This window comes from Solanum verrucosum, unplaced genomic scaffold, assembly GCF_900185275.1.
Source record: "Solanum verrucosum unplaced genomic scaffold, falcon-dt-bn FXZP01000154.1, whole genome shotgun sequence".
Lineage (NCBI taxonomy): Eukaryota > Viridiplantae > Streptophyta > Magnoliopsida > Solanales > Solanaceae > Solanum > Solanum verrucosum.
The window spans coordinates 2,751,796-2,769,539 of record NW_026020217.1 but is presented as its reverse complement, the minus strand read 5'-3'; positions in this window follow the sequence as shown (position 1 = coordinate 2,769,539).

Genomic DNA, 17,744 nt, shown 5'->3' with positions numbered 1-17,744 from the left:
TAAAATCTAAATTTTTATAGCTAAAACTTAGAATATTTAACTACAAATTCTAATTTGTCACTATTGAATCAACATATTTTTTGAGACGAAATTATTTTGTGTCTAAAAATTAATTAATTTTAAGATAAAAATAATTTGTCACAAATTAAAAACATCATTAGTGACGATATAATGTGTCACTGGTAACTTTAAATTCGTGGCTGACAGTACTCAATATATGGCGCCAATACATTTTTTGGTGGGAAACTTTAGTGGACAAAACTTTGCTACGAACTATTATGTTTTGTCACCAAAAGTATTTGCCTTGTATTTTTAAGCACGAAAAGTGAACAATTAATGACAAATTTTATGTCGTAGCTAATAATTTCGTAGCTATATATCATATTTGTTGTAGTGTAGATTCTTGTTCATAAGTGTGAAGCGCACCATATCTATGAATGAGAGGCTATTAGATGCTTAGGAAACTCTACTTCTTTCTTCACTCTAAGTCGTGCGATAGAGTTTAACTCTATAAGCTCCTTCTCCAAATACTTACCCAATGATTTTCAGGTTATGACTATTCAAATGGCTTTTGCTAGAAGGACCGAGGGAGAAAATATTAGTCAAGGAATTCCTCCTCGAGCTCCGATTGACCCTTTGGAGAAACAAGTGACTAATGTGGAGTTTAGGATAGCTTTTCAAGTGTTGGCTCAAGTCGTGACAGCCCAAGCCAATAGGGAAGTTGTGAACCCCGTGAACCCAAATGTGGGTATGACAAAATCTAGAGTGAGGGACTTCACAAGGGTAAATTCTCTGGAATTCTATGGTCCTAGGGTTGAGGAAGATCCTCAAGAGTTCAATGATGAGGTCTACAAGGTGTAGTCCATCATCGGGGTGACTCCGGTTCAAAAGGCAGGATTGGCCGCTTATCAACTAAAAGGGGTTTCTCAAATTTGGTTCAACCAATGGAAGGAAGCAAGATCGGTGGATGCGGGTCCCCTACAATGGAAAGGTTTAAGTCCAGTTTTAGCAAAAGCGTTTGAGTTTATCAATCTCCGACAAGGATATATGAGTGTGAAAGAATATGCTTTGAGGTTCACTGAATTGTAAAAATATGCTCCTTCTATAGTTGCCAACTCTAGGGTAAGGATGAGCAAGGATGTTTCGGTGTGTCTGAATTGTTAGTGAACGAGTGGTGTACGACTACGCTTGTCCATGACATGGATATTTCTCGTCTCATGATCCATGCCCAACAGATTGAAGAGGAAAATCTTTAGGAGAGGTCTAGGGAAACAAAGAGGGCTAGGATGGATGATGACAACTTTTCATACTCTAGGTCCGGTCGACATTGTCGTTCAAGGTTTTGGCAAAGGTTCTCCGTGCAAGGTTCTTCGAATGTTCCTCCAAGGTCTAACAATGAAAGAGTGTCTAACCTTAAACCTCAAGGAGTAAATGGTAGTGGATCCCTATTGCCTACTTGTGCTAGGTATAAAAGGAACCACGGGGGTATGAGTCTAGCCAACACAGATGGTTGCTTCGGTTGTGGTAAAAGTGCTCATAAAATGAGGGATTGTCCAATGATTGAGGGTATGGAAAGAGAGGGAAAGAAAGGTTCTCCTGGTGGTTCGAGTTTCAATGCTCCCAAGGAAAACCCATTCTATGCACTCCAGACTCGAGGTGAACAAGAGGGTTCTCCTGATGTAGACACCAGTATGTTGAAAGTTTTCCAAATTGATGTCTATGCATTACTTAATCCAAGTGCTACCTTGTCTTTTGTGATGCCATATATGGCTATGAGATTCGATGTGCTTCCCAATGTGTTATTAGATCTTTTTTTTGTCTTTACTCATGTTGGTGATTCTGTGATGGCTGTGAGAGTTTATTGAAAGTGTCTTGTCTCCTTATCCTATAGAGTTACTCTTGTTGACTTAGTAGAGCTTGATATGCTAGATTTTGATTTCATCCTTGCGATTGATTGGTTGCACTCTTGTTATGCTTTTATTGATTGAAGAACTCATGTAGTCAAGTTTCAGTTCTCGAATGAGCCTGTTCTAGAGTTGAAAGGTGGAAATTCTATGCCGAAAGGTCGGTTTATTTCTTATCTTATAGCTAGAAAGATGATTTCTAAGGGTTGCTTGTACCATTTAGTTAGGGTCAGGGATATGAAATCTAAAACCCGTAGTCTTGAGTCAGTTCCCGTTGTTAATGAATTTCCAGAAGTGTTCCGAGATGATTTACCTGGTATTCCTCCAGAAAGAGAAATAGACTCTGGTGTTGACCTTTTCCCAGATACGTAACCTATTTCTATTTCTCCTTATAGAATGGCTCCGGTAGAACTTAAGGAATGAAAGGAGCAATTGAACGATTTGTTTGATGAGGGTTTCATCCGATCGAGTATCTATCCAAAGGGTGCTCCAATTTTGTTTATTAAGAAGAAAGATGGTTCACTTCACATGTATATAGACTATCAGAAATTGAATAAGGTGACCATTAAGAATAAGTATCATCTTCCAAGGATAGATAATTTATTTGACCAACTCCAAGGAGCGAGTTTCTTTTTAAAGATTGACCTTAGGTCGGGTTATCACCAATTGAGGGTGAAGAATGATGTTATTCCACATAGTACTTTTAGAACCCGGTATGGTCATTACAAGTTCTTTGTGATGTCGTTTGGCTTGACTAATGCTCCAGTGGTATTTATGGATTTGATGAATAGGTTGTTTAAACAATACCTTGATATGTTCGTAATTGTATTCATTGATGATAAATTGATCTATTCAAGAAGTGAGGATGACCACATCAATCATTTTAGGATTGTGTTACAAATCCTTAAGGAGCAGCAACTCTTTGCAAAGTTTAGCAAATGTGAGTTTTGGCTAAGGTCAGTAGCTTTTCTTGGTCATATTGTTTGAAGTAAGGGTATTGAGGTAGATCCTAAGAAGACGGATTCGGTCAATATTTGGCCTAGACCTCTATTACCTTTTAACATTAGAAGTTTTTTAGGTGTAGCTAGTTATTACAGAAGATTTGTTGAGGGGTATTCTACAATTTCCTCTTGATTAACAACTTTCACTCAAAAGAAGGCCAAGTTCATATGGTCCGAATCATCTGAAAGGAGCTTTCAGGAATTGAAAGATAGACTTACTTCTGCTCCAGTATTTACTTTACCGAATGAGGTGGAGGGTTTTGTTGGTTATTGTGATTCCTTCACAATTGGGCTAGGATGTGTGCTTATGGAAAGTTGGAAATTTATTGCCTATGCTTCAAGGAAACTTAAGGCTCATGAGAAGAATTATCCTACCTATGATCTTGAATTAGCGACGGTGATTTTTGCCTTCAAGATTTGGAGGCATTATTTGTATGGTGTGTATGTCGATGTGTTTACCTACCATAAGAGTCTACAATATGTGTTTTACTAGAAGATCTGAATCTTCGCCAAAGAAAGTGGCTTGAGTTATTGAAAGATTATGACATATGAGTGTTCTCTACTACCCAGTAAGGCGAATATAGTAGCGGATTCTCTTAGCCGGTTATCAATGGGTAGTGTAGCCCATGTAGAAGAAGATAAGAAGGAATTGGTACGAGATGTACATGGATTGGCCTGATTGGGTGTTCAATTAGTTGATTCCACCATAGGTGGTGTTATGGTTCATAATGGGTCAGAATCATCTTTTGTGGCGGATGTGCATGCCAAGCAACGTGTTGATCAATTTTTTGTAGAATTGAAAGAAGCGATACTTAGAAAGTCCGTTGAGATTTTCTCCCAAGGGGGAGATGGTGTGCTTAGATATCAAGGACGTTTATGTGTTTCGAACGTTGATGACTTAAGAGAATAGATCTTGATCAAAGCCCATTGTTCTCGGTATTCCATTCACTATGTAGCCACTAAGATGTACCGTGATTTGTGGGAGGTCTATTGGTTGAATGGGATGAAGAAGGATATTGCGGGATTTGTGGCTAAGTACCCAAATGGACAACAAGTGAAAGTTGAGCATCAGAAACCAGGAATTTTGTCCCAAGACATTAGTATTCCTACTTGAAAATGGGAAGATTTGAATATGGACTTCATAGTAGGGTTGACACGTACTCGGTAACAATATGATTCGATTTGGGTTATAGTAGACCGAATGATTAAATCAACTCATTTCATTCCTATCAAGGATTCTTATTAAGTCGAAATTTATGCTAAGTTGTATTTGAGGGAGACGGTAAGGTTGCATGGAGTGCCTTTTTCCATTATCTCCGATAGAGGTACTCAGTTTTGGAAGTCCTTCCAAAAGGTTCTTGGCACAAAAATTAAGCTTAGCACAAATTTTCATCAACAAACCGATGGGCAAGCGAAGCAAACTATCCAAACATTGGAAGATAGGTTGAGAGCATGTGCCATCGATTTCAAGGAAAATTAGGATGATCATTTACCATTGGTTGAGTTTGCTTATAATAATAGCTACCATTCTAGTATTGGTATGGCTCTATTTGGAGCTCTTTATAGAAAGAGGTGTAGATCTTCCATAGGTTGGATTGAGGTGGGTGAAGTTTCCTTGATAGGACCCGAGTTAGTTCATGAGGCTAGGGAGAATGTCCGACTTATTAGAGAGAGGTTGAGAACAACCTAAAGTTAACAAAAATCCTATGCCGATGTTAGAAAAAGAGATCTTTAATTTGATGTGCATGATTGGGTTTACTTGAAAATGTAACACTCTGGAAAATAATAAGGTAAACAAGAGCCTAATATTGAGGGTGAACGTCAAGGATTAGGGTCATAAAAGTCAAGGCCAAGGGGCAAGTACCAAGGCAAAGGGGCCAAGCCAAAGACAAAGGCCAAGCCTGCCCCTAGCTTAGATCACATTGCCCCAACTTAACGAGTGGGACCACTGATCGTGGTCCACACCACAGCTCGTGAAGGTGGCTTGTGATCCTGCCTTGGCCATGGTGGAGTGGCCACCAATTGGCCTAGCAATTACCTTAACTTCACGAAAGGGACCATGGTTCGTGGAACCCTTCGTAAAGATGCCTTAGGCATTGAGCTAGGGGCCCCAAATGGCAAAGCTACTGCCTCAAGGACCACGAGAGGGACCATGTATTGTGGTCTTTACCACGACTCGTGGTCTTGACCACGACTCGTGAAGCCCCTCGTGGCAATGCCTTGGGCTTGTGAGCCTCATGCCCCTAATTTCTAGATACTGTCCTAACCTTCATGAGGGGCAGCACAGATTGTGGTCTTCACCATGACTCGTGAAGGAGGCTTGTAATGCCTGGACGGGGTTATTAAGTGAGGCTCAATTAGGTTTTTTCCTTTTCAAGTCCAAATAAAGTGAGGTTGTATTGGGTGTTTTTAATGGTATTATATAACATGTTTTTTAGTCAAACATCCCTAAACTAAGTCATTATACTCAAACACCCAAATCAAATCAAAACTTCATCTCCCTCACAATATTTCTCTCTCTAGAAACCACCATTGAAGAAGAAGAAGAACTAGAAGACTAAGGCTCAGGAACTCATCTTCCCTACTCAAATTCGTAAGGAAATCTTCAATCAAGGTATGGTAGTCTTGATTCATTGAAAGCTTTCTTCCATGAAGCCTTTAAACTCTCTATTTCAAAGTAGTAGATTCTCCAAAACCTAGGGTTTTCAATATAAGTCACGGGTTCTTCCTAAAAATGATTTCAATGAGTTAATTGTCTTATATTATGATTGAATTGTTGTTTTATGATTAAGTCCCCCATGAACCCATGAATTTCCCCATGAACCAATTTTATGATTTGTGATGAGTGGATTGAAGCAAAATGAGTACTATGAATATTGTCTATGCTAATTTAGTTATTGAATCACGTTGCTATCCATGCCTAATGTAGTATTTATAGGTGTGATTGTGAGATATGATCCATGATCCTTGAAGGGTAAATTAAGAGGGTTTGTACATGTTGATGAGAATTGTGTATGAGCTTACGATTCACTTAGAAAGTGAAGATCTTATGACTATTGTGTAATTGTGGTATTGTTGAGAGGTAATTCTCCCCTTACCCTTACAGATGACTATGTATGAATTGTTTAGGACTATGATAATGTTGTTGTGTTGATTGAAAGGCTATTCTCATGAAACACTATGAACATGATGTGAAAGGTTTACTCACACGTTAATGATGATTCTAATGTTGAAAGTACATTCTCATCTAAGTGAATCTATAAGCTATTTTATGAATTGTGTTGAATGAAGGGTAAGGTACTCCTTCACACATGTAAATACAATTCAAGACTAATTATGTAAATTTTGGGAAATAATGCTTAGCACCGAGTGGATATGAAATATAAGGTAGAGGCCCTCCCGTCAATTCAAAAGGTCGGGCCATCTAAATTAGTCTCATAAAATGGAAGCTCCTTTGCCAATACAATAGGTCGGGTTTGTAGAGGCAATCTGCATATCCCGTAAGTATGTGCCCACATAGGTCTTTTGCTAGTGGATCCACCTAATAGCTAATACATTTAGTTCTACCTTAGGCAAGTAGGACACCTTCTTTCGGTGTGGGGTTACATGACACCGGATTCCATGTATCTCACATGGTCTATGTCGGGTAAGGCTATTTTCCCTACATTACAAGATTATGAATATGACATGAACTATACATATGACTTTTCAAGGAGTCCTACTTAGTATGAGTAAGGGTATGAAACTTCACTTATGCATTGCACAAGTAGGCTTTGGAAAGGAGTTAGCATGTGGTTCTCTTATGCTATGAAGACTTAATATGTATTGTTGCTATGAGTGACTTTACTTGTTACAAGTCAATGAACATGAATGTTTCCTTCTTTATGTGTATTGACAAAGATAAGGTCTAAGTATGATATGTATGACTAAGGTGGCCTCAAAGGAGTACTTAGTATGGTTGGTATTATGGGATGCGAACCATACATTGCACAAGTATACCTTAGGGTTACTAAAGAGATGTTTCTACTATGTTATGAAGATTTATATGTTGAATTTTCTATGACTTGTATTGTACATTAAAAGTGCATAGTGATTCTCAAACTTGTTAAATAAATACTTTTGCACCAAAATGTCCTTTTTAGCATGTTTCAAAGATTTTTATGCATGGCTTCCATACTTAGTACATATTTGTGCTAACCCATATTTCTTCTACATTTTTACAAAGTGTAGGTTCCCGCGTTTGAAGTGTACTTTCTTTATTGACTAAAGCTTGGATGGATTCTCTCCAAGACCAGTGGTGACTCCTCATGGTTCGAGGACAAGAGTCTTTTATTCTAGTTGTTTTTCATATGTTCTACTTTTGAGACTGTATTGTAAAGGGTTGTTATCCTGTTTATATTTGTTGTAGCAGATGGTTAATGAGACAACGTCTAGAATTCCTTTAATTTTATAAAAAGACTTCGATTGTAAAAAGTTTTAAATTTTGCATCATTTCTATTTCCTATGTTTTGGATATGCTAAGGGATTGTATGAGACCCCTTTGGGGTCAAGTATGCCGTGTTGCATCTAGGGGGTAGCCCTGGGTCGTGACAGAAAATCTCACCCATGAAGGGTGTAGTGAGGTTTCGTAAGAAAGGGAAGCTTAGCCCTCATTATGTAGGCCTATATTAAATTTTGAGACGTGTTGGTAAGGTTGCCTGTGAACTTGATTTACCAAATGAATTGGCATCAGTGCATCCGATTTTCCATGTCTTTATGTTGAAAAATTGTGTTGGAGATCCAACATCTATCGATCCCTTAGAAGGGTTGGGAGTTAATCAGAATCTCTCTTATGATGAAGTACCGATTGAGATTTTAGACCGGCAAGTTAAGAAGTTGAGAAACAAAGAAGTTCCTTCAGTGAAAGTGTTATGGAGGAATCATTTAGTTGAGGGTGCTACTTGGGAGGAAGAGGCCGATATGATGTCCTGATATCCTCATATATGTCCTTTTACTCTTACTCTAGCTTGAGGTAATGAGCTCCTCATGGTTTACTATTTGTTTTGGTGTCAGGTGTTTTAGACATTACAATGATTTCCTTATTTTATGCATGTTTATGAAAAACTTATGTTTTGAAAGAAAATGAGTTTATGTAATTGATCTTCCTTATGTTGTTGTGCATTGAGTATGAGTTGCCTATAGACTTCATGAGAGGAATTGATGAACATGCCTTAGCTAGGAGTTCAGAATTCCACCTTGGTTATATGTTTTGAGTATAGATTTCATATAGGCTCGATGAGATTGTGTTGAGCATTCTTTTAGCTTGGAGATAGTAGCTTCTCCTTTAATATGAGAAATCTTGAAATTTCATGCATATTTGTTTGTTAGGTCTAGTCCCTACTTTCCTTATGACGCATTGAGTATGTTTAGCTTGGAGTTAATATTTCCTCCTTTGTTGTGTGCATCTTGATGAGTTTCATGCATGATGGGCATGGGGAGATAATGTAACACCTCGGAATCTAGTAGGCTAAGTACCAAGTCAAGGGCTAGAGAAATTGACCTTGGAACCCTCCACGAAGGTCCACACGGGTCGTCAAGGGCACCACAGTTCCAGGTGGTGGCCATGGACCTAGGCATTGAGTGACCAAGGGAAGGTCACCTCGCACGAGCAGCAATACAGCTCGTGGTGGTCGCCACAGGTCTTGGTGACACTTCTGGAGAAGAGGCAGTGAGCCCTCCTAGTCTACCCAAAATGAGACCCTCCCTACAATCCACTAAACGGCCTGTGAAGGCCACCATAGGCTGTGGGAGAGGGCGTGGTCATGAGTTAGGATTACAGGGGTTGTTTTCCAAGCCAGTATTCTAATACCACGGATGGCACCACGGTTCATGAGAGCCACCATGGCTCATGGAGCCTCACGTGGTGATGGGGTGGTTGACCGAAAGTTAGAGGCTTTTGGGTCTTTTCCGATTTTAAGTACGTTGCACTATGTCATTTAACCCAAACTTAGGACCCCTATATAAGTGAATTTAACCCAAAACTCACCCATTCAAGTTATTATTTCCAAAATCCAAAAGACCAAAGTCTTGTTCTCAAATATTTCTCTTTCTAGAACTTGAAGAGGAAGAAAGAGTTCAAGCTAGAATCAAGGTCAAGCCTCCAATCCTCAAGAATTTGTGAGCTTTGTATTCAAGGTATGATGGCTTTTCATCCATGGAATCCTTTCTTCCATGGAGTTCCTAATATTCCCCAATTGAAAGTAGAAATTCCCTTATTTGAATTAGGGTTTTCTTCTTATGTTGTGGGTATTGATGAATGTTTATCCAAATGATTGGGTTGTGATTTTTTATGCATTAATTCATAGGATTACATGTTTTTATGCTGAATTTTCCTTTACCCATGCCCAACCTATGTCTAGAAAGATGAAATTGATGTAAATGGGTTTTATACCATGAAAGGAGAATTTATGGGTTTAGATGTATTCTTATAGGATTGATGAGATATATTAAGAATTGCTTGGGATTGAAGCATATATGATGATTTATGAATATAATTATCTTAATATTTAGGCATGTATGAAGATTATGAGATGTAGGGCTTTGAGAGTAAAACTTCTATTATGAATTGGTGATTTAGATGTAATTGTTGTGAAAGGGATAGTTCCCATATTAATATCTTATGTATGAATGTGAATGATTTTCTCATATTGAATGATTTTAGGTTGAAAGGCTTGCTCACCTAAAATGAATCTAGGAACTTATGAGTTATGATAATAAGACATAGCTTGGTTTTGTAATGCGATACCTTTCCATGGATAGCTTGGATTGGTAATGTGATACATTTCCATGGTATCTTGGATTGGTAAGGAGATGATACATTTACATGGTATCTTGGATTGGTAAGGAGATGATACCTTTACATGGTAGCTTGGATTGGTAAGGAAATGATACCTTTTCATGGTAGCTTTGATTGGTAAGGAGATGATACCTTTCGATGGATATCTTGGATTGGCATGATAATGTGTTCTTCCATGGACAATGACTTAGCTTGGATTTGAAAGATGACGTGCCTTCCAGGGATAATAAGAACAACTAAGAATTGACTACTTCTCACATCAAGTTAGCATGGTTATGATGAAACAAGGTTACTTCAAGGAAGTATCGTAAGTATGTCTTGAGATGATATTCATTTGCATTGATAATTGTTTAGGAATTATGTTGTTTAACTCTTATGCTTATGTCGATGTTTATGGAAGCTATTATATTTAGTGCATGTTTGTATTAACGCATACTCTTTCCTACATTTCTTATCCAAATGTATGGTCCGACGATCTCGCCTCTCATCCCTGTGGCTAGGATCTTAGTTGAGGCAATACTTGAAGATTGGTGAGTCCTCATAGCATTCGAGGATTCAACCACCATTTCTCTTATGTTCTTTTGTTTTATGTTTTTAACATTGGTGTATGGGTTGTGTCCCAAAATAATCATATTTTATATGGTTTTGAGACAATGTGTAATAGACTTTCGCTTTTGTTATGAAACTTTGATGTTGTTTAAAATATTTTAAGATTCCGCTCATTTCTATTATCTTATGTTATCAAAGCTAAGTGGCTTGTATGAGGCCTCTCAGGGTCTTGTACACCTTGTTAGATCTAGGGGGTACACCTTTGTCATGACAAATATAAAACCTCATAGCAACATATGTCATCACAAAATACAAGTTAGCACCGGGATCAAGAAAGGCATAAACATTAAGATGAAAGACTTTCAACATTTCGGTAACTATATCAGGAGAACCCTCTTGGTCATGATGAGTTTGATGTCCATAAAATCTGGTTTGCTTCTGACTTCCGGTACTAACCTGATAAAGGGTAAGGTTGAGGGGAAATCCTTATCTTATGGTCTATATTGCCACAACCAAAACATGCATTGAAACCGGCAAGACGGTTAACCTCGTGCTTTCTTCCACATCTAGCACAAGTAGACAATAAATATCCACCACCAGTTCCTCTTTGAGGCTTAGGTTGATACACCCTATCTTTGCTGAACAAAGGAATCAGAGAATTACAGGAACCTTGATCGAAGAACCTTTGTAAGAAAGAACTTAGAACGACCATGTCCATCGGACATTGAATGTGAAAAGACACCATCATTGGTCTTTGTCCTCTTTACCTCCCTTAGATTTTTCCTTAAGTTTCTCATCTTCGATTTGTTGAGGATGAAACATTAGACAAGAGATGTCCAATTTATTGATGAGAATGGAAGTAAGACATTCTTGAAGCACCATTTTAGACACACCCAAAACAAACTTGCTCATCTTTTCCCTAGAATCGACAACCATAATAGGAGCATATCTAGACAATTGCGTGAATTTTAAGGCGTATTCCTTCACACTCTTGTTTCATTGATGGCCCTTGACTAATGAAATGAAAATATAATTGAATCCTCTTTCCAATGCCACCGAGTTTGCTAAAATCTCATCTCCGAGTAAAAGGTTATACTCATTTTAGTGAAGCACTATCGGGCAGACTTGACCGACGACCCCGACCTACGATTAGTAGGTCAACCCACGGACCGTAGGTCCCTTCGTGGGTGGCCTTCGATCACTTTTAAGTTAGGGTCATTTAGGTGTTTTTCCTATGCATTGGGCACTTAAACTACGTCGTTTGATCCCTACACTACAATGTTTTGGTCAGTTAAAGCCTAGTAACTTAGTCAGATCGTTTCCTAAGCGATTCATTCACTAAAAATTCATCAAACTTAGAACAAAAAAGGAGAAAAGAGGCGACCCAAACCCTTGCAACAATGCAGCAAGGTTTCTTCAGTTCCAACCTTGAAATTGAAATATTTCTCTATGAATTTCGTCACCAGATATGTGGGATTTCACTAGTGGGTTCCTTTTGGCCATTAGGTCCCTAGATTTCAGTTAAGATCTTTATTCCCTTGATATTATCTAGACCTAGGGCTTCTTGAATGTTAGAAAATGTTGGGTTTTAGCTATTGGAATGATCCAAATTATATTATCATGTTGTTTCTTAAGTTATTGCATGAAATTCAGAACCCTAGTTGTGTAGATTCATTTTGTTCATGAATTACACATGCTAGGTCAGTTTATTCAATTATACATGCTCCAATTACAAATGTTTCATTCTCAGTACATTAATGTTCCACTTGTAGTAAGCATGTCAGCATCTTGAGCTATCCAGTATTACATAAATTTAAACATAATGTGTTATTTACATAATTAGTTGGGAGTAGACTTAATCCCGAGTTGGACTAGGGTCTATCACTTTCGTAGTCCCAAAACTACGTACCCCCGTAGGTATATAAGTCCCCTCTATGGGAATTACATTTTAGTGATCACTCCAGTCATACCTCTATATCTCTAGTCAGGTATATTGCGTCCTCTTGATGGGGGGTATACATCGGACTACACATTTAACTCATGTGGTTTTATGTCGGTTATTAGTAGCTCCTACAGTTACATTATATTGCATTGACCAGGTTATCAGTTGTAGTTCAATATTCAGTTTCAGCATGCGATAAACTTGGTCATTGCATTTAGTTGGTTCATGTTTAATATTTCCAGTAGAGCATCATGATTATCTTACATCATTGCTTAGTTATATGTTTTGTTCAGTTATGTATATTGTTTAGATTTATCCTATATTGCATGCTCAGTACCGTTCAAGTACTGACGCATACTCTGCGCTACATCATTTCATAATGTAGGTTTAGGTATTCAACATCCAGATCACGCATAGATCGGTTCCCGATCAGTATTCAGTAGCTTCAGTGGTGAGTCATCATACTTTGAGGACAATAAACATGTCTTTTATATTCAGTCTTTTATTTTAGTTTTCAGTTTTGCTAGAGTTAGCTAGGGTCATGTCCCACCAACCCTAGTATGTTTTTTCATTCATAGTATTAGATTCAGCTTTAGCTTTTGACTGATTGTTCAGTATCACTAAACTCGTAGTATGTTTTATCTATTTAGATCAATTATGGGTATTCCCCGCTTTAAGTTATCTACTATTTTAGTTGCTGCGTAGTAAATTTTATTGAGTTATCTTTTAGTATTCTTATGATAAGCCAGCTTCAGGGTTAGGTTGGGGTCACTCGTGATCCTAGGTTCCATGTTTACATCAAGAGGGTAGCATTAGGGTGTGACACCCAGGGTGATTTTCTTTGGTTTCCAATCTTTTCAGCATATAGAGATTTTATGTAGTGATACCAGGTCATTTATGACTTGTTGGGACTAATAGTTTTATCGTCAGGTCGTTTATTTGGATTTTGTGCAACTCACCATGTTTTCGAGCCTTCGAAACTTGAATGGTTGACTTCTTTCACAAATTCTAGAAGACAGTCTCATAATGCATTTCTGACAATTGCATCATCTTTGAAAGGGCCATTTTAGGCTAGGGATTTTGTTGGTTAGGTCCCCAAGACAGCTAGTGTGAGTTTGTGCCATTAGGCATTCTAGCTTTGAAGCTCAAGCCAAGGTTTGACTTTGGTCAACATCTTGGTAAACATGCTCGGATGAGAATTTTCTCAACTTGGTTAGGTGTGAAATGTCAAGTTTGGTAGCTTTTCGTGCAATTTCTTAGGCTTTTAGAGTAATTGTTAGCCTTTTTCTGGTTTTTGGCTTAAAATAGAACTTGGATGTGGAATCCACTCTTCAGCAAAATAACATTAGATAAATCATTCAATGGTTTTGTTAAGTTTGGAATGCCCATTTTGATGGGATAGAATGTTTCATTTGCACGCATGGGGTTCTGAACTGATTCTGGGAATAGAATTCCAAGTTGGGTAAACTAGCTAATATGCAGCAACTGATGCAGACCCTTTTTGGCCTTCGCATTCACGTGCACTAGTGTCCATGTTCGCAGAGCCTTGTGCTCATATCCTTCACGATCACAGGATGTTGTCGACTTTGAGGGTCGTGTATGCGTGAAGTCATCTACGTTTTAGAGGTCAGGTCAACTAACCCTTCATGTTGGTTAGGTTTTATCCACGTTCGCAATGGCCTTTTCTTGTGTGGGCCATCATCACGAGCCTTAGGATCGAGAATTATGAAGAGCTTTTCAGAGTGGTCTTTTAAATAAACTAAACATGCAATAAGCTATATCCCAAGGTTTGGTTTATGCAATTTTGCGAGCTAGGAAGCCCCAATATGAGTGATTCAAATTGTTGGAGGAACGTTATCATTGTGGCTACACATTGAATTGTTCATGAAAGTACGAAAATTGTTGTTGGGAGGTAATTCTCAACTTTAAAGGGATGCAATCTCCGTTAAAGGGTGTGTTTATTGCTTACGTGTGTTTGGGTTATGTTGGGCATGAAATTGAGTCCTATTTTCACAACAAAATCTTAGTTAGTCATTTTAGACCTTTTGACAAAGTCAACAATATAGGTCCCACATATCCATTTTGATTTAATTTTTGGGTCTATTTCCTATTGTTGCAATTTTAGTGTCTAGACGTCTATAATGACATTGTGATCAATAATTTGATAGTGTGGTGGTGTTCAGAGGCATTTTGAAAGAGGACATTTCGTGTTTGGTAGATTAAGAGCACTCTTGATCGGTGTTGCGGCAGGATTCGGTCTTCATTTTTGATTGAGATGCCTAGTATAGATTTGATGTAATGTTGGACTGTATTTGTCGGGTATTTAGCTTTTCTGTTGTTATTCTATCATTTCTTGGTTGTATGGTTATTCGACTTGAGTGCTTTGTTTGAATGCTAGTGATGGAATGCATTGCATTATTTGTTCATTCTCATGGAGTTTGGTGGTACGATCATGATTCATGCATTAGCATATTTATCATTAATGAGGAAATATTATTTTACTCAAGTTTTATCCCAATTAGGTTTTAATAGGAGTCGTTCCACCTGTACCACTTGATTTATTGGCTTTTGATATCACGATGTGTTAGGGACGTGCTCCTTTTCTACTTTAGATATTAAAGTCGTATGGGTTGCACTCAGTTTTTACTTGACTAGCCGGTGCGTCTATGCTCTTTCTTGCATGATTTTGGCTACTTTAAGATCCTCTTCATAGTCGGCAAGCCCTCAGGTCACACTTACTAGCTGGGATGGGAGTGAACTGACTGAATGGATTGCTTGTAAAAATTTGCCACTAAAATTTGTCACGCTTGCTAGCTATGCTGGGAGCTGATAGTGGTCATAGTTACTTGGGCTGGGAGCCTGACTTTTACTTCTTGGGTTTGGATTTGTGGGACTTCTTTGTCGGTCCTATTGCATCCTCTCCATTCATATGCATTGCCTATCACCAATGTACTTTTTATTGATTGTACCCTCCGTTTTATGGGGGCTAGATGGGTTATGTTTGTAGTATGTACCTTTCGAGCTTATAGGGGTCTAGTTAAGTTATTCTTTGACTATATCCTATTCTATGTTCTTGTTTTCTTGTTAGCTGGTTGGCTTTGACTCTAGAATTGTGGTTGTGGGTTGTCCTGACCCAGGATAGTCTACATAGTATATTAGTTGCATGCCATTAGGTTGTTGGCTTGTGTTCCAAGTACATTCTTCACTCGGCTTCTCACTCCTTATATCCTGTTTCTACTCTTATTTTTCTATCTACTTTGGCATTCCCTGTTTCTTTATTTGTTTTATGCTCTCCTCATTACTTTTTGTTTATGTTTGTGTCATATTAGAGATCAGTCGACTCATGCCTAATAAGTACCATTTTCATACTATACTTCTACTCCCTACAAATCACAGTTTGAATTATTGTCTTTTATTTAGAGTTGTGTGGAGTAACTTAGAGTTTCATAGACTAGGGTCAGCTTATGGTGTCCAGAGCTAATGGTTTATACATGTTTTTATAAGCTTAGCCTTTATATTATATTCAGAGATAGCTTATACTTTTGTTGTGTTTTTAAAAGCCTTGTACTCGTATTTTGGATTAGATGCTCAACTAGTGACTGATGACATGTTTTAAGATGGTTCTTGTATTGTATTTCGTGTTGATTATGCTTTCTCCTCTTTGTTATAAGTTGTTTTCTTCTTGTTGTTGGCTTCCGCTTGGTAGTCTTTGTCTTATGGCTCCGAGATAAGGGTTAGGCTTACCTACTGGTGGGATGTAGTCGGTGTCATCATGAATTGAAAAATCAGATTGTGACAATTACACCAATTGTTTCTCATCCTTAATTCAAAATCTTTGTGAAATTTATAGATGATTATCGTCAATTTACATGGGTATATTTTCTTTGATCCAAATCTGACGTATTTTCATGTTCGAAAAATCTCCAATGTACATTATGACTCAATTTTCTACGTGTATTAAATTATAAATATATAATTCTGGTAGAGAATATATGTCTTATGAATTTAAAATTTTCTTGATTGATAAAGGAATTGTCTCATAATGCTCTTGTAAATATACGCCACAATAAAATGGAGTTTCTCAACTTTTAAATCACAATCTTTTAGATTTGAATCGGATTTTATTTATTCAGTAGCATGTCCCATCTAAATATTGGGTTAAGCTTTGTCTACTCCTTCCTATTTACTTAATAAAAGTCATCTAAAATGATAAATGTTATAAAGTCTCCATATTTTCTTCTTTATCACAAAAATGCTAACTGTAATAATTTTTATACATTTGGTTGTGATTGTGTTGTGCATCTGCCCCATTCTTAGTGAAATAAAGATTTTGTACAGTTTACTAAATGTGTTTTTATGGGTTATAATACTTTACAAAAAAAGGTTTTATTTTCTATGATCCATATTCTAAGAAATTTTGTGTTTCTTAAAATCTTGTTATCTTTAAGAATCAAGTCTTCCTTTCCAACTCATATTGAGTCATCTTATGTTTCTCCTCTTCTTACCACTTTTGTGAATTTATCTTCTTCTTTTAAGAGGTTCAAACCAAGATTTGTGTATGAACATTGTTTTCCAACTTTACTCCATCCCAAAACTGATATGCCATTGATGAGTCCACGATTTGGACTCATTTAGGGCTTTATTTAAAGGAATTTCGTGTCCTCAAATGCCTATTTTGTCTCAAAAACTGATGTAAATCCTTGAGTTTCAGGTATTTGGAGTTAGAGACAAAGCATGGACACTATGGAGTAAAAAGGAACAAAGCGGCTGAAAAGAACGAAGAAAAGAAGGCCTGAGAATCGCCTAATCCATTAGGCGAGTCGCCGAATGGTATTAACCTCGCCCAAAGTTCCAGTGTGCTAAGCCCTGAAGGAAAAGATCAAGTCTATGAGGAAAGGGTGCAGTCGGCGCATCGCCGAGCAGTTCTGCGAAGCAGTTTCCTGTCACCCAATGAATTAAACCGCGAAGATGCTGAAGGCCAAATCTGAAAGGCGATGAACTAGACCAAAGGGCGGATCGCCGAGTGTATCGGTGATCCCGACTTACTACGCCGAGTGATCCTTCGCAGCACAAATTTTCAAAAACTATAAATATTCATTAAATTTTGTAGCTTGGTATCAAGTTGTAGAGAATTATTATTGAATCTTAGAATATTTTCAGTTTTTTAGTTCTTAGAGTTTTTGGGGAGACATTGTTCTTGACCGTGAAGATTTGAAGGCTTCCAACTCCAAGAAATTGGAAGTGGGTATCCACGAATCTTCATTCTAGACTTGTTTGAAGTGAATATAAATCATACCCAGTTGATGTTATTTCGATTTGGCATCATTTTCATCCCTTTCTCTCTGTCAAGTTAAAACCCCAATTCTTGGGGTGTGCTTTTGTGAATATGGGTTAAATTTCCTGTTGGGTATTGCTTATTGTTAGTCTATTTGCTGTTTAATTGTAATTTCATTTAGTAGTTGTATTTGAACTTAATGGAATTGTAGTTGCAAATACGATTTCATCATAGTGTT